The sequence below is a fragment of the Dendropsophus ebraccatus genome, chromosome 5 (genome assembly GCF_027789765.1).
Source record: "Dendropsophus ebraccatus isolate aDenEbr1 chromosome 5, aDenEbr1.pat, whole genome shotgun sequence".
In the NCBI taxonomy this organism is placed as follows: domain Eukaryota; kingdom Metazoa; phylum Chordata; class Amphibia; order Anura; family Hylidae; genus Dendropsophus; species Dendropsophus ebraccatus.
The window spans coordinates 22,428,684-22,447,264 of NC_091458.1; the positions used below are offsets into that span (position 1 = coordinate 22,428,684).

Sequence of the window (18,581 nt, forward strand, 5' to 3'; positions counted from 1 at the left end):
AGAATGTATACAGCGAAGTGCATACATACATATATACATATATATATATATATATATATATATATATATATATATATATATATATTTATTTATTTTTCCCATTGGGACCAAGAAGATTGAGAGCCAATTTCACTTAGTAGCTTGTTAGAATATTTAGAGCTAAACATCAGCTGTGATAAGATAGCAGCACATGCGCTTAGTTCTGCTGAAACTTGGGGCATGCTGGCATCTGTGGTTCCTTAGGGACTTAGAGATGCAAATCAAATGCAGGACTTTCTGCTGCTCCATTGTAGCAACTGTATTGGTTTATATGGTCATTCTAATGCGGCAGCTGAGGTTATGCACTCCTCAACTTTTTCAATCCGCAAAGGACTTCCTGAAATAAAAGTGTTAATATATATATATATGAAAAAAATATTATAAACAAAATAGAACAAAATAAAATCAGTATTTCATGTGATCTATCTATCTAATTATCTATGGCAGTCCCCATATAGTATCAGTCCCTTCTATTTACCACTATTTATTGAAAGGGTCCACTGTACAACCCCTATATAGTATTAGGTCCCTGTGCATTAGACCCATTTGGGCAGATAGCATTTGACTATTCTGTATAGCCCTCTCATATAGTATTATGCCCCTCTGTGTAGCCACCATATAGTATTAGGCCTCTCTATTTAGCCCTGTGTAGTGATTAGCACCTCTGTCCCATATAGTATTACATCCCTGTATGCACCCCATACAGTATTAAGCCCCATTTGTGCAGCCCCCATATACTATTGGGCCCCTTTAGTGTAGCCTCCATATAGTATTATGTCTATTTAATCCTTGTGGGTTTACTTAATTCGCCACAGGACAGAAAATTGTTCATGTGCACATGGTTTCACCAGAATTGGGGTATTTGTGTTATGAAAAACTATGGTGATGTTGCATCCATGGCTAGTGGGAGCAAAGTAGCAATGCCTCTCTGGACCTAAGAGATGCTAAGGATCTCAGGGTACAATGTATTGTAATCCTGGATTTTTCACATTTACCTGTTTACTTTCTGAACATGTAAAAACTTTATTGACATGTTTCCTTAAATGAAGAGACACGGAAAGCTCAGACTGCTATGACCTGCTGCCTTTTGCATATTTTAAGAAATTTTTGAATTTTTTTTGAGCTGGTTATCTTACTTTGGTTCATTGTGGAATTCTAAGCAAGGCCAAAATAATACACGAAAGCCAGAATGTGGATATAGTAATAGTGGAGACAGTGCTTAAAAGGAATATTGATCTTTCAAGGCCGTACGTGACATTTTTTCTTAATGTACTGCTGTTTTCAATTTTTTACATTTTTTGGTCAATAACTCTGAATTGCTACCCTCTTGAAATCCTCTGAACCTCCCACTCAAAAATACAATGCATTTTAAATGTGAGACCGAAAATTGCCAGTTTTATTCCCTTTTGCTGATGTTTTTTTTTTTTTTTTTTTACTTTTTTTTAACTTCGGTAATGGAAATTTCAAACACAAATGGTACCTAGTGATTTAAAATATTTTATTGATCCGGAAAAGCAGAAAAAGAAGAAAAAACATGTTGCTGGCCGACTGATAGTAGAGACTGTCAGAATGTGAATGGTATTACAAGACAGTGAGGAATTGAGAAACAGATTGCTGTTCAAACAGAAGTTGGGAAAATCTTTGAAAGGTTATTTTGTAACATAGAAAATTTGTCTTTGTAGGGATTTGGGGAACATGGGGTGAAAGCCGAGTCAAACAAATACATGAGCTCCCATAAATATAAAACAAACACATAAAAAAGAATTATCTAAAATCTTACACTCTAACTATGCCCTCATTCATTTAGATTTTTATGGCTATTAAGATGTTTGGTAGCCTTTTTGATAGATGTTTGGTAATACCTTTTGAAAGCAGGGTGTATTGTAGTTCTCATCTCTCTATAGTGTAGTGCCTCCCCCAGATTTTGACCGAAACTCCAAAGGAATGCAAGAAGATCTTCCTCTTCTGCCAGGGGTCGACCCAGGAAGCTTCTGGCTAAGCTCAGTACATACCCATAAGATCCTGTAAGAAATTTTTTATGTTAAATTATAATGTTCATGTATTTCTTATGGGGAAGGGAGAGATAAGCTGATGCTGGCTTATCCCACTTTAACAAAAGGATACAGCTGTATAAATCCATTACACTTGACCAAATAATATTGGTTAAGAATCGAAAGGATCACCTTATGATGTCAGCTGAAACTGTTGCTAGCAGTGAGTTTGGGGGTCTAGTATAAAGTGTATGGTCATCTCAGAGCCAATGTGTCAGGACCAGTCACACCAAACACACAGAGACAGTGAGCCCTGAGCTCAGCCCCTCCCACTGTCCCTACCTAATTGCCGCAATCTGCCCTAAAATGGCAGCGGACAACTTGGCGGCGATCCCTGGTCTGGATACGTGAAACAATAGACAAGACAAAACGAACAAACACAATAAGAATGGTCAGCAATCCGGGTCACAACAGTCTGACAGCAAAATAACAAAATGGGATCCAAAAGCGTAGTCAGAAAACAGGCAATAAGGTCAGGGGCAGGCGGCAAGCAAGGGAGGTCAAAGATACTAAGCAGGAGTCAGGAGAAACCAGAAACCAGAACACACAAGCAGGCAGAGATAAAGTCAATAAGCGGCGAGGCACAGGCAGAAACAGAAATCTTAAATAGGACACCAGGAACCAAGTCCAGAAAGTGATAGGAGGGACCAGCTGTCAATCACTGAGGCAAAGGCAGGTTAACTGTTACAAGACCAGAAGAAACTTAGCAGAACAGACACGGGTGGGGCAGGGAAAACAATTAGCAGACCAGAAGGAATAAGACACAGTTCAGACTGGCAAAAACAAAGGCAAACAAAACACAGAATAAATGGAAGATTATGGCCAAAAGCGCAGTCTCGGTCGTACCTTATGCACGGAGGACTGCGCCAAAGTTGCATTCATGACACAATGAGTCTATTAGTGTGCATCACACCTTTCAAGCAGCAAGAGCCACAGGACACGTGCTGTATGGTGGAGCTGCCACATTTAAGATTTTGGGTGCTACATCTGTACTAAACATGTACAAGTGTGAGCCAAAGTTGATGATGATCACACAGTCTGATATGGAAATTGAAAGCTAGTACCCACTAACTATACAGAATACTCAACAGTGACTGCAACAATACAATGGGCACAGTTTGGGCCCAGTAGCTGTAGAAGTTAATGCGCCTCCAGGAATCATTGATGCACTTTAGCATTATATGCAAAATGCTCTCAGCAACTGTTCTCTAAGTTTGCAGTAGCAAATAATGTTATAGTTCTTACCTCAATAAATCTGGTTATACCGCAGGATGCAACTTGTAGATGCGGCCTTCAGATATAAGGATACAAATGGAGTGGGAGGCAGGATCTTACTCAGGAGAAGACTAAGGTACTGTGGGAGACTTTTTATGACTTTGAGTAATCTGCAGAGGTGATGCTGCTACAGCATTATATTATCTCCTCTTAGAATGGGCTTTCGGACCCCTCTCTTGCCTGTGTTGCCCTAGTGTAATACTCTTTGCTCTCTACAGTAGACACACAAAAGCTCTTCTTTTTCCTTTAAAGGGAACAAATGTGCTGATTGGGCTCCCAGAACAGCTGCACCCACCTGGCACCCAATGGTGTCGGGGGATCAGGGCTCCATCGGCTTCATGTGTGGTAAAATGCATTTTAGTGCCGCACACAAGGCCAGTTAGTAACCGCTAACGGACCTTCTTGCCTGTCAATCATGTCACAGAGTGTGCTGACAGGACAGAGAACCGTGACTAGTCACAGCCCAGATGACTAGTTCACAGCTCTCCCCCTGCCTTGCATGCCGCACATGAAGCCGCAGAGTCCCGAGCCACCAACACCACCGGAGAGCCGTCTGCCAATTGGATTCCTTTAAGTGAGGCTAATTTATTACTAAATTTGTTGTAGACTTTTTTTTTTTAACTTCACGCACGTACAATGGTTTCAAATATGTACAAACTCGGAGGCATTCACAGACAAGTTCTTAGATATTGAAGAGGCTCCAAGTGGCACAGACAAGTGTTTCCATGTGATTTATGCCAACTTACCCCCTAATCCATCCACTCCCAAGGCTACGAGAACACATGTATCTGCACAGTAAGAGCACAGCATTAGTACAACCCTAAGACCTAACATGCACCACCTAGGGTACACATATCACAAGCTAAGTACCTTGTGCATAGGCGTTTTAGTTTCTGGACACAGCTGTGGTCAGATCTTGGTTCCAAGTTTGACAATCAAGGAAATTTTATGTGTAAAATCGGTTGCTCCTAAGCAAAGGTCTACAAATCACTCTTGATTTTGACAGTTTCTACCATGGACCAGTCCCAATTTTTCAGTAAGACTATAAGGTACACAGGAAGGCTCTCTTCAACGATGGACAATCCCGAAGGTGGTTGGGATTTTGTTTCCATGGCCTTAAAGTAGATCGGTCATGGGACAGTTCTCTTTACAGTAGAATGTTTTAAGACGTGCCCGAGGCTGCCATTACAAACACTGATCAAAGGCGGCTTCTATACGCTAGTCAACATGTATTTCTTAGCTGATTGGCCAAGAGGGTTGAACGCTAGTTTCTATCGTATCATGGTGTTGGTAAATAAATTTGTACGAAGACCAAGAAGGAACTTCAAAGAACATATCTAGTAAAGTGGCGACATATTATGCGGTGATATTTAAGGAGAGAACCTTAAGAATTCTTATTACTCCCATCTCTGCTTATACTTACAATCTAATTTCTCCGCGACACAAAGGAGCACGCAAATTTTCCAGTTTAGTCAGAAACCAATTAACCTACCACACACAATGGCTTCAATATGCATACAAAAATTGACATGCTTAGAGTTTTCGAATGGAAATGTCATCATTAAACTGATATAGACGCGGTTGAATACACCGAAAATTTCATTCAGCGGTGGAAGTTGTAAGGAACCATAACTGATATAATTAGTGACCACGGGGCAGAGGATCATCGCGAGGGAAAGGCGAACCAAAATTCTGAATAACACGCTTCTAATCCCTTTATACAAGCAGACAGTTCATTGTAACCTACGGGGCGATGTTGCTGTACAATTGAGAAATAAGGACGCCATGTCCCCTTGAGCCTCGTTCATTATTTGGTTATTTCCAGTGTACCATCTCATTCTGCAGAACTTTCAGTAATTTTATCCTGGAAGGCTGTGGATTCACTCGAAGTTAAAGCGGTTGTCTCGCATTTTTTAATGGGTCAGGATGGGTTGAGGAAAAATACAAAAAAAATACATTCTTTCCAGTCTGACACAGTGCTCCCTGCTGCCACCTCTGTCCATGTCAGGAACTGTCCAGAGCAGGAGTAAATCCCCATAGAAAACCTCTCCTGCTCTGGACAGTTCCAGACATGGACAGAGGTGGCAGCAGAGAGCACTGTGTCAGACTGGAAAGAATACACCACTTCCTGCAGGACATACAGCAGCTTATAACTACTGGAAGACTTGAGTTTTGTTTTTTTTTAAGTAGAATTAAATTACAAATCTATATAGCTTTTTGTCACCAGTTGATTTAAAAGAAAACATTGTTGGAGTACCCCTTTAAAGCTTTACTGATTGACTTGTTTTCTAGATTCAGGAAAGCTAGTGTAGCATGTGGTATGTTGTACAGTGTAGGGAAACCTGTTCTACATGCTGTACGGTTTATGTAATAACGTATTGTGTAAGTTTATGAAAATTTGCGAATTAAAAAATAGTGAGTCCACTGTCCAAAGTGACGGAGAATAGCAGGGGTTATAATCATCAAGATATCCCCAATAATGGAGTATACAACAAAGGAACTGAACATTGTTCAGTCCCTCCATCCTCTCTGGATTCCCGTCCTCGGTGCTTAAGTCGGTGTCATTAGCAAAACTTCTCTTTGAATCGTAACGTGCCGAATAATTACAGAACAAATGTCCCAGCGCGGAATGGCGGTCCCCATAGGTTTTCTCTATCGCCAAAGACCCAACTCTCTAATGTGGCTCCCTTATCTGTCCTTTCACCAATATATTATCCAATCCGCCATTTATCTGCCCCGATCTAATTAGTCTAAGAACATAAAAAAAAAAAACACGTAAGGGAGAGAATAGGTAATTATCAGGACTAGAAGGAAGCTGAGCATGACAGATAGAGTCATGTAGGCTGAAAGCCAAGAGACCAGGAGACTAGAGACACATTACTGGTAGCGTCTCTAATGAAGAAGTCATAATAAGGCGTTATCAGGGAAAAAAATCCATAGTGATAATAATAAGCGAAGACATGGCGGTTTTAATGAGTATAATTGGAAGTGGACGGCACAAACTAAGAAACTTTCTATTTGGGATTAGTATCATTTGGGGAGGAGATGGGTGAGTTGTCACTTTGGGGGTGATGGTTATTTACTAACGACTTCCTTACGATGACATGACTATAGAGAGTCCTATAACCCCAATATGCACTGCCAGGTTACATCTCCGTCATATGTTATGGTGTGTAACGTTCTACCGGGTTCATAATTACCAGTTATAGACCATTATATAAAAGATGGTACACAGTAATGGTAATGAGACACATTACACCTACAAGAATTTTTTGAGATCCTATTCCAAATGCATAGACTGTAAAGGGGGGGCCTCTGTATTCTGTAGGGGGCATTGCTAGAGGAGCAGAAAGGCTGAGGGGTAAAGTACAGCCCCGGGGCACTGGCTGGGCTAATTACCATATTAATAACTCATATTATGTACATAGTGCACCAGGATGCCATAGTAAATAGTACCATGTGCCTCTTTGTAATGTCCATTATTAGGATGATCTAGCCTGCTGATAGATACCCTTTAAAGCGACCCTGTACCCACAATCTGCCCCCCCCCCCCACCAAACCACTTGTACCTTCAGCTGCTTTTAATCCAAGATCTGTCCCGGGGTCCATTTGGCAGGTGATGCAGTTATTGTCCTAAAAAACAACTTTTAAACTTGCAGCCCCGTGCCCAATGGCCGGGGCCTAAATTGTGTATGCATTAGGCTGGCACAACCTCTCTGTCCCTCCTCCCCGCCCTCCTCATCATTAGGAATGCTCCAGGCAGATTGTCTCCTATTTCCCACCTGTGTTAGCACGGCACATGGGCTGGATCATTAGGGCACCTGTGCAATGTTCAGACAGGAGAAAATGTTTCAGTGGCATTCCTAATGATGAAGAGGGTAGGGAGGAGGGACGGAGGGATGTTGCAAAGTTAGGGTACAGATACTCCCGTTCGGCACAGGGCTGCAAGTTTAAAAGTTGTTTTTTAGGACAATAACTGCATCACCTGCCGAACGGACCACAGGATAGATCTTGGATTAAAAGCAGCTATCCGAAGGTACAAGTGGTTTGTGGGGGGACAGATTGTGGGTACAGAGTCGCTTTAAGGGAGCACTACATACATTTCCTGCTCTAACCACCCCAACTACACAATTACTATTGTTATCCCCAGTGCACACTTACTAATGTAACTCCCATAACACACTTACAACTATTATCCCTAGTACACACTTACTAGTGTTACCCCTAGTACACACTTATTATTGTTACCCCCACTGCACACTTACTATTGTTACCCCCAGTACACACTTACTACTGTAACCCTACTGTACACTTACTAATGTAAGTCCGAGTACATACATACTGATGTTACCCCCCAATTCACACTTACTAATGTTACCCTCAGTATACACTTACTATTACCCCAGTACACACTTACTACTATTACCCCAGTACACACTTACTACTATTACCCCTCAGTACACACTTACTACTATTACCCCCAGTACACACTTACTACTATTACCCCCAGTACACACTTACTACTATTACCTCATTACACACTTACTACTATTACCCCAGTACACACTTACTACTATTACCCCCAGTACACACTTACTACTATTACCCCAGTACACACTTACTACTATTACCCCCAGTACACACTTACTACTATTACCTCATTACACACTTACTACTATTACCCTCAGTACACACTTACTACTATTACCCCCTAGTACACACTTACTACTATTACCCCCTAGTACACACTTACTACTATTACCCCAGTACACACTTACTACTATTACCCCAGTACACACTTACTACTATTACGACCAGTACACACTTACTACTATTACCCCTCAGTCATAAGCGAAATTTGGGGGGGTGCAGCGGCTTCTGGGCCCACACTGGCAGGGGCCCACTGAGGTCTCAGAGGCTTAATGCTGTCTGCAAAAGCTATTTCTTTTGCAGACAGCCTGCAGAGCGATGAGAAAGGACCTGTGGTGACGTCATAAGGGGGCGGGGCTAAGAACTGGAGAGGATTCTTGTGGATGAAGGACCTGTGGTGATGTCATGAGGGGGCGGGGCTGAGAAGATGCTGGCGCATGAAGGACATGTGATCATTATCCTCTGATATCTCCTCCTGTAATGTGATAGATAGATAGATAGATAATAGATAGATAAATAGGAGATAGATAGATAGATAGATAGATAGATAGGAGATAGATAGATAGATAGATAGATAGATAGATAGATAGATAGATAGGAGATAGATAGATAGGAGATAGATAGATAGATAGATAGATAGGAGATAGATAGATAGATAGATAGATAGATAGATAGATAGATAGGAGATAGATAGATAGATAGATAGATAGGAGATAGATAGATAGATAGATAGATAGATAGATAGATAGATAATAGATAGATAGGAGATAGATAGATAATAGATAGATAGATAGATAGATAGATAGATAGATAGGAAATAGATAGATAGATAGGAGATAGATAGATAGATAGGAGATAGATAGATAGATAATAGATAGATAGGAGATAGATAGATAGATAGATAGATAGATAGATAGATAGATAGATAGATAGATAGGAGATAGATAGATAGATAGATAGATAGATAGATAGGAGATAGATAGATAGATAGATAGATAGATAGATAGATAGGAGATAGATAGATAGATAATAGATAGATAGGAGATAGATAGATAGATAGATAGATAGGAGATAGATAGATAGATAGATAATAGATAGATAGGAGATAGATAGATAATAGATAGGAGATAGATAGATAGATAGATAGATAATAGATAGGAGATAGATAGATAGATAGATAGATAGGAGATAGATAGATAGATAGATAGATAGATAGATAGATAGATAGATAGATAGATAGATAGATAGATAATAGATAGGAGATAGATAGATAGATAGATAGATAGATAGATAGATAGATAGGAGATAGATAGATAGATAGATAGATAGATAGATAGATAGATAGGAGATAGATAGATAGATAATAGATAGATAGGAGATAGATAGCTCATCACATATCTTGGATTGTACATGTATGATCACAACCAGCTCACCCCTTTGAGGCTATGTTCACACTGCGTATGTTTCTGCACGTAGTTGTGAGGTTGATTCGTTCGCTTGAAAGTATACGATATACGCCCGCACAATGCACACTACGTATGAGCTTACGGCCGGATCGTATGCGGCGCTGTGAAAAATGAACAAGACCATTGTTTGAGGACGGAAATGTTGAAACTCACGGCCGTGGATTTCCATGCGGTCCTGTACGAAGTACTTATTCCAGCCAAATTGAACTTGATTTTTCGATCCAAAAGGTTCTGTGAGTTTTATTGGGCTGGGCGAAGATTTCCAAGTAAATGACCTGCCTCAGATCGCTTCGAATCAAGCTAGGGAAGCATAACTGTACTACGGGCGTATGCTCGCGGTTCGTACGCATCCGGCCGCATGTAGATTTTTCCCACACCCGTAGTTTCAGCCGCACATGTACGCCGGCGTACGAAATGCGGCCGGACTCATACGCAGTATGAACATAGCCTTAATGTCTAAAAACTTATTACCGATTCCACTATTATTTTTAGGCAAAGATAATCTGGTTAAAAGGGTTCTCCAGAATTAAGAAAAAAAAACATAGTTGCTTTCTTCCAAAACAGCGCCACCCCTGCTCTTAGGTCGTGTGTGGTATCACAGCTTGGCACTATTCACTTCAGTCGAATACCACACACAAACTGAGGACAAGACTGGTGCTGTCTGTGGAAGAAGGCAGCTTTATTTTTCTAATTTTAAGCACTTTAAATTTTTTTGTGGTTCTATATGTGAAATGTACAGAAGCCTCTTACACTGCTCTTTATCCTTATCCACTATGAGTAATGTAGAAGAATATTCCCTGTATTATTCAGAAAGCCTTGTCACCTGCTGAGGTTCCCTATGGGTAAGGTTGGTTGGGGGCCCACTCAGACTTACTCGCCCCCCCTAGGCTGAACCCCTAGCTACGCCCCTGCCCTCAGTACACACTTACTACTATTACCCCTCAGTACACACTTACTATTACCTCAGTACACATTTACTACTATTACCCCTCAGTACACACTTACTACTATTACCCCCCAGTACACACTTACTACTATTACCCCAGTACACACTTACTACTATTACCTCAGTACACACTTACTATTACCTCAGTACACATTTACTACTATTACCCCTCAGTACACACTTACTACTATTACCCCCTAGTACACACTTACTACTATTACCCCCCAGTACACACTTACTACTATTACCCCAGTACACACTTACTACTATTACCCCTCAGTACACATTTACTACTATTACCCCCCAGTACACACTTACTACTATTACCCCCCAGTACACACTTACTACTATTACCCCCCCAGTACACACTTACTACTATTACCTCAGTACACACTTACTACTATTACCCCTCAGTACACACTTACTACTATTACCCCCCAGTACACACTTACTATTACCTCAGTACACACTTACTACTATTACCCCCCAGTACACACTTACTACTATTACCTCAGTACACACTTACTACTATTACCCCTCAGTACACACTTACTACTATTACCCCCCAGTACACACTTACTACTATTACCCCCCCAGTACACACTTACTACTATTACCTCAGTACACACTTACTACTATTACCCCTCAGTACACACTTACTACTATTACCCCAGTAGACACTTACTACTATTACCTCAGTACACACTTACTACTATTACCCCCCAGTACACACTTACTACTATTACCCCTCAGTACACACTTACTACTATTACCTCAGTACACACTTACTACTATTACCCGCCAGTACACACTTACTACTATTACCTCAGTACACATTTACTACTATTACCCCAGTACACACTTACTACTATTACCTCAGTACACACTTACTACTATTACCCCTCAGTACACACTTACTACTATTACCCCCCAGTACACACTTACTACTATTACCCCTCAGTACACACTTACTACTATTACCCCTCAGTACACACTTACTACTATTACCCCTCAGTACACACTTACTACTATTACCCCTCAGTACACACTTACTACTATTACCCCCCAGTACACACTTACTACTACCACTACACTACTCTTCATTTGTTAATCTGCAGGGCCAGGCCCTGGAAAGGACTCCCTCAGGGACTCTGCTCTGGGCAGGACTGCTCAGGAACTTTACTAGGCCAGAACTAATCAGCTTGGCTCTCTACACTATAACTAAAGACTGGGACTTGTTTCTCATTGGTAGAAAGTAGCCTGAGGTACCATGGTACCTGATAGGGCAGAACTAAAGAGAACCTTCTAGAAAAGGCCTGCGATAGGCCCAGAAATAGGGAAGTGGCTGGCAATCTTCCTCTCATGTACTTACAAGATTCCCAATACAATTAACCCCTTATACATCCTTCAGTATGCTCGCTGTATAGAAATAGTGCCATCTTGTGGCCAAAAAAGCAGTAGGACACTTTCCTATAGAAAACCCAGTAAGATACAACACTCAGTGCCGGCCATACTGTACACATACAAAAAAAGCAGTGGCACACGAGTTCTGGGACACTGCATATATACTGGTCAGTGTGAAAGGTGCAATATTCAGAGTTCTTTTTCCTAATATAAAAACACTAATTTCGTATAATAAATCCTAATAATAATCTGATTCTTATAACACATTTCCTGTTCAGTCTCTTCTGATAATAGATACAACGGACGCTTCTGAGATACTTACCACTAATTCCACATGCTCTTTCCTATTTTCTGCAGCTGATCCTGGTATTTAGGGACAGACTCCAGATATTGAGTGTCACATTCAGAGTAATTACTGTAGCGAGTTTTCCTACAGCTCTCGCATGCTAAAGCTTTGTGTCTGATCATAGAATAATAGAGTCAGCTCTACCACAGAATAATCGTTTAAAATCTTGTTCCAGTTCAAATTAAAGGGATTGTTCGCCCCAAAAAATTTCTTTCAAATTAACTGGTGCTCGAAAGTGCCAGATATTTGTAATTTACTTCTATTAAAAAATCTCCAGTCTTCCAGTACTTATCAGCTGCTGTATATCCTGCAGGAAGTGGTGTATTTTTTTTCCAGTCTGACACAGTGCTCTCTGCTGCCACCTCTGTCCATGTCAGGAACTGTCCAGAACAGTAGCAAATCCCCATAGAAAACCTCTCCTGCTCTCCAAACTGGAAATAATACACCACTTCCTGCAAGACTTACAGCAGCTATCCATGTGCCACTGCTAGCTTCTCCTTTAGTTCAGTCGGCAATGAAGGTATGTTGTATTGGGTTTTCCTATGCTCCCCTTACCCAGTTGCACTATTAATTTTTGTCCACAAGTTGCCACTAGAGAGTATTGTCTTATGTTACTGCCATTGAAGTCTATGGGGTTAATGTTACTTATATGCTTGTAGGAGATTGGTTGCCAGCCAAGTCCCACATCCTTGTTCTAGAGAGTTGCCTCGCCTATCCTCCACCAATAAGGGACTAGCTCAGCCATAGCCCTTACATAGCTGGTGGAGTTCAGTTTTGCATCTCAGTCAGTCAGTTCCTAGTTAGTCCAAACAACTATTGTTCCTACCAGGATCTTGTCCCTATTTGTCTGAAACCAAGCGTGCAGCATTTGATTACCAGTGACTGAAGAAGTTTGATGCAGTCCTAAGGTTGCCTGGAAAACATGGATACAGCCTATGGCCTATGGTAGTATCCATGTTTTCCAGGACTCCCTATGTAGTGTCCCATTACAGGGCTCACCAAGTTCTAACCGCCTATTAGATTGTAACTTGGTGTCACACCAAGTGCGGGCAGCTGTGATTTCCACTTCATCCACTAGGTGTCTCACTTTTCCCAGTGCACAGGTGCAGTGTATGTAAAGGTTTAGCTTCTTTGTGTGTGTTTCAGCCAATCACAGGTGCAGAAACTTTACATTCTCCCCTCTCATTACTCTTCTGGCTTCCTGTAACACAGCCCTGTGTGGAGGAGTTCCTGTTTTGCAGGTTAGTTGTAACTAAGTCTAGTCGAGTCTTATGGCCCTATTCCACCGGACGATTATCGTTTAGATTAGAACAATTTTAACGATAATCTTAACGATAATCGTCCGGTGGAATAGGGCCCATAGCCTGGAGCCAGTTCAGTGTGAAGTCTAATAGCACTAGTATACAGTGCAGAGGTGGGGTAACTGGAAGATTAGGACCACCCTTGCCTACGCCGAGGATACTCTTCAGTTAGAACAGTCACCCCTAAGGAAAAGCAGAGGGATTGATCCCCAGTAAGGCAAAGTTGCTAAGGGCCGAGGAACACCTTTAACTTGGGGAAATCTTCAGTGTGAGCTCCACCCTGAGACAGAGACCTAAGACTCATACAACTTTAAACGGTGATCTCCGAACTTGTGTAGACAGAAGGCAGTCAGATATATGCACATATCTATTCATGAGTATGTTTCTTCTGTCCAGTATTCTTCAGTACACATCTCTGCAGAGCACTCTTACTAATTAGACAAGGTCTCCTAGTCGGCCCCTATACTACCCTACCATGACAAGTGTACCCCCAAAGCCTACCTAAAGTATTGCTGTATTTTTGCACTAGCACCTGTGAGCAGATTTCTTGATATATTGGGGGAGATTTATCAAACATGGTGTAAAGTGAAACTGGCTCAGTTGCCCCTAGCAACCAATCAGATTCCACCTTTCATTTTCCAAAGAGTCTGTGAGGAATGAAAGGTGGAATCTGATTGGTTGCTAGGGGCAACTGAGCCAGTTTCACTTTACACCATGTTTGATAAATCTCCCCCAGTGTGTATTGCACTGAAGTTATTTTAAGTAAAGTTCAACTCCTGTTAAAATCTTTTACTCTGTCACTTCTTTTGCGGCGCACCGGTACCCTCACACCCAGGGCCGGACTGGGAGTGAAAAGCAGCCCTGGCAAACACACCCTACCAGCCCACATTCAAGTCTCCCTGCACCTATTGCGCCACGCAGAAAAAATTTCAGATATGATCAGATACCAGGTGTACGCAGGTGCTGAAAAGTATTATTACCCTGCAGACTATATAAGAGTATACAGATGTGATCAGAAACAAAATACAGAACAATTATAGATGATCTGTTTGCTCTCCTGTCACATGATTCATACTAATAAAGGTAAAAGTATTCTGCCCTGTAAACTATTCTTCAGGAAAAGCAGAGCCCCAGGGGAGCTTCATCTTATGGCCATGATCACACAACGTATGTTTAGCATAAATCACAGCCGTGATTTATGCAAAAACATACGTTGTATTGGAAATAATGGAATGCCGGCCGGAGCGTATACACACATTCAGGAGCGTAACTAGAACTGGCTGGGCCCCATAGCAAACTTTTGATTGCCCCCCCCCCAAACAACTGCCCACGAAGCTGTGAAGAAAGAGCAATATGTATATATAGTATTAGGAAAAGCATTATAGCACCATGACCACTGCCATTACCACTATATTGTTACCAACCAAATCCAGTATGTTAAGATGAATAATACAAACAGTACCAGTTTACATGGGACAAATATTACCCCCTCTCACTGACTAAAACCCCCACATACTGAATAATGCTACCACTGCTACGGAATAAAATCCACAGTCCAATATCACCATTGGCCATACAGTGGCATGTATAGGCTCCACACAGACTTTACACACCATAAGTGATCACAGTGCAGTTACAGGCGTCTTCTCCAATCGGAGTTGCTCACCTTTTCCCTTCTTCTCCATCCAGCCTGGCCACCATAAGGACTTCTCTCAGTAGGATCTGCCAGACAGTTTAGGTTCCTCACTCATGCCCCAATATCCTATGCATCTATTTGCTCCATCTGTTCCCTCATATAGTGGTCCCCTCTGTATTCATATAGTAGTTAGACAACTGTGTCCCTCATTAAGTAGTTAGACCCTTCTCTGCCCCCCCCCCCCCCCCATGTAGTACCGTATTTTTCGCTTTATAGGACGCGCCTTTTGATAAGACGCGCCCCTGATTTTAGGGGGGAAAATAGAAAAAAAATATTTTGCTCATTGTCACAGTTTGGAGATAGCAGCAGTGTAATTGGTGCCAATCCCCCCATATAGTGCCCCACATAGTAGCCAATGCCCCCATAATATAGTGCTCCCCATATAGTAGCCAATGCCCCCACATAGTGCCCCCACATAGTAGCCAATGCCCCCATATAGTGCCCCCATATAGCAGCCAATGCCCCATATAGTAGCCAATACCCCCACATAGTAGCCAATGCCCCCATATAGTGCCCCCCATATAGTAGCCAATGCCCCCATATAGTAGCCAATACCCCCACATAGTAGCCAATGCCCCCATATAGTGCCCCCCATATAGTAGCCAATGCCCCCATATAGTAGCCAATACCCCCACATAGTAGCCAATGCCCCCATATAGTGCCCCCCATATAGTAGCCGATACCCCCACATAGTAGCCAATGCCCCCAATACAGTGCCCCCATTGTAGCCAGTGCCCTCCATAGTAGCCAATGCCCCCAATACAGTGCCCCCATATAGTAGCCAATGCCCCCATATAGTGCCCCCCATATAGTAGCCAGTGCCCCCATATAGTAGCCAATGCCCCCATACAGTGCCCCCATATAGTAGCCAGTGCCCCCACAGTAGCCAATGCCCCCATATAGTAGCCAATGCCCCCATACAGTGCCCCCATATAGTAGCCAATTCCCCTATATAGTACCAATGCCCCCAGACAGTGCCCCCCATAGTAGCCAATGCCCCCATATAGTAGCCAATGCCCCCAGACAGTGCCCCCATAGTAGCCAATGCCCCCATATAGTAGCCAATGCCCCCAGACAGTGCCCCCATAGTAGCCAATGCCCCCATACAGTAGCCAATGCCCCCATATAGTAGCCAATGCCCCCATACAGTGCCCCCATAGTAGCCAATGCCCCCATACAGTAGCCAATGCCCCATATAGTGCCCCCATAGTAGCCAATCCCCCCTGCGACCAGAAAAACAACAAACAGGCTACTCACCTGTCCGCCGGCCCCAGCAGCTCCTCTCCCGACACTCCGGTCTCCCGTCATCCTCCGGCACAGGCGACAGAGAGACTGCCGCTGCAGAACACTTCCGGGACACAGGCAGCGTCTCTGTACCCCGCTGCCTGTGCTCGGAGGATGACGGGAGACCGGAGTGTCGGGAGAGGAGCTGCTGGGGCCGGCGGACAGGTGAGTAGGACAGCGATCCCCTCCGCCTGCCCAGCCGGCCCCCTCCATCGCCACTTAGCCGATCACGAGCCCAGGAAAGTGCTGCTCATTGCACTTTTCCGGGCTTCTGATCGGCTCAGCTGAGCGGCGATAGAAGGGGCAGGCTGGGCGGGCGGAGGGGATCGTTCAGGGCCGCTCACTATGCATATGCATAGTGAGCGGCAATACAGGGGTCGGGGGCATGTTTTAACGCGGGGGCCCGGGCCCCCTGAACCCCCGGGCCCCATAGCGACGGCCTACCCTGCCCCCATGGTAGCTATGCCAGTGCACACATTGAATAGCAGCTGCACAGACATGTCAGTTCACATAATGGAGCATGTGGCTCTGGCTGCACGCTCCATTGTGTGCAGCGGTGAATTGGGATTCGGGCGCACACGGTTGCCCTGCATCTGAATTCACCAGATATGAAGATCATCAGTAACACCTGCTGTTCTGTGACCCGCCCAGGTCACAGAATGGCCAGTGTTATACCATGTGTGAACATGGCCTAAAGTTACACTACTGAAATAATTCAGGGGCATCTTTCCTTCCTACCTTTATATTGTGCAGTTCCCCTGTTATTCTTCCTGGAAATGGTTCCCCTGGTCCCTAATACACTGACCCATCCAATCATCACTGACCGTATCAGACTGTGGGGACACATCTTATTAAGCAGAGGATGTCAGTCAGGCCTGGGATACATAGAGTGTTCTAGAATGTTATATTCCTGTGTCACTCTCCATGTAGACCCGGCCTGAGAGAACAACACAAAGCTCTAATGTAGGACTCTCTAGAATTGTTATCTCATGGGGGGCACAGATATTCTCTATAACAGAGGTCAGGAGAGCGGATAGTGACAGCCGGGGACTCACAGGTGATGTCTTCTCTGATCCCAGTCACTCTCCTATCCCAGATCACTAAGGAATGACCCCAGACCCCTACAAAATTAATACTCATGAAAATTCAGCCCCCCGTGTTAACATCCCCCAAACACAATAACTACTCAGCTTAACACCTCTAAACCCTATTCTTTATAGTGCACCGACTCCCTACCGGAGGATGTCATGCACTATAAAGGATGGGGGGGAGCAAATAACACTGCCATACCATGACCACATATTACCACCACCTAATGACTAACACCATCATACTGTATACAGTACACTATATGCAGACCATGTATACCTCCATACAGTGAGCATATTACAGCACAGTTACAGTACACTCAGTGACTCACATGTGACCTCTTCTCTGATTGGTGTCTTCCTCTTTCGTTGTTTTCCCCACTTGGCCCCGGCTGTCATGATGACGTCTTCTGGTCACCACTCATCTCCACAGAATCTGTCAGACACACATCTTAGGCTCTGTTCATAACACCACCTGCCCACCTCTATACAAGCTGCCCATCCATAGTGCCCCAAATGGTTATAACGCCCCCTTCTGTTGCCCATGCAGTATTAAATGAACCTTAAAGGGAACCTGTCACCCCCCGTGCCGGGGTGACAGGCTCCCGACCCCCGCTACAGCCCCCTATACTCACCTGATCCCGCCGGGTACCACCTCTGGATCCGGTCGGGTCATGGAGATCTCAGCCGTTGCAGCCCGGCGCGCGTGCTGGGAGATGAGTCCAACGCTCCGTCATTCTTTATGAGCGTTGGACTCATCTCTCAGCGTGCACGCCGGGCTACAGCGGCTGAGATCTCCGTGACCCGACCGGATCCAGAGGAATATAGGGGGCTGTAGCGGGGGGTCGGGAGCCTGTCACCCCGGCACGGGGGGTGAAGGGTTCCCTTTAATGGAGGAGGTAAGGGGCTACCAGGAGCTATCAGCAGCTTCAATTAAAGCAGTTTTCCTTTAATTCCAACTGGGCCTCTTATAATATTTCCATTATACAGGATGCTGGGAAAGCTGAGTGACCCCATTATACAGGATGCTGGGAA

At 43.5% G+C, this 18,581-nt stretch overlaps 1 long non-coding RNA gene across 2 annotated transcripts; it reads right to left on the reverse strand.

Annotated features, from left to right (window-relative positions):
- Positions 1-200: 200 nt before the first annotated feature.
- LOC138792347 (uncharacterized) lies at positions 201-14,047 on the reverse strand. Of its 2 annotated transcripts, none has more exons than XR_011363130.1 (3): positions 13,980-14,047; positions 1,902-2,061; positions 201-376 (listed from the first exon to the last, which is right to left on the reverse strand). It is a non-coding gene; the product is annotated as an uncharacterized lncRNA (long non-coding RNA). The 2 variants fall into 2 exon arrangements; XR_011363131.1 differs by lacking the exon at positions 201-376 and adding an exon at positions 1,573-1,653.
- Between the last annotated feature and the right edge of the window lie 4,534 nt (positions 14,048-18,581).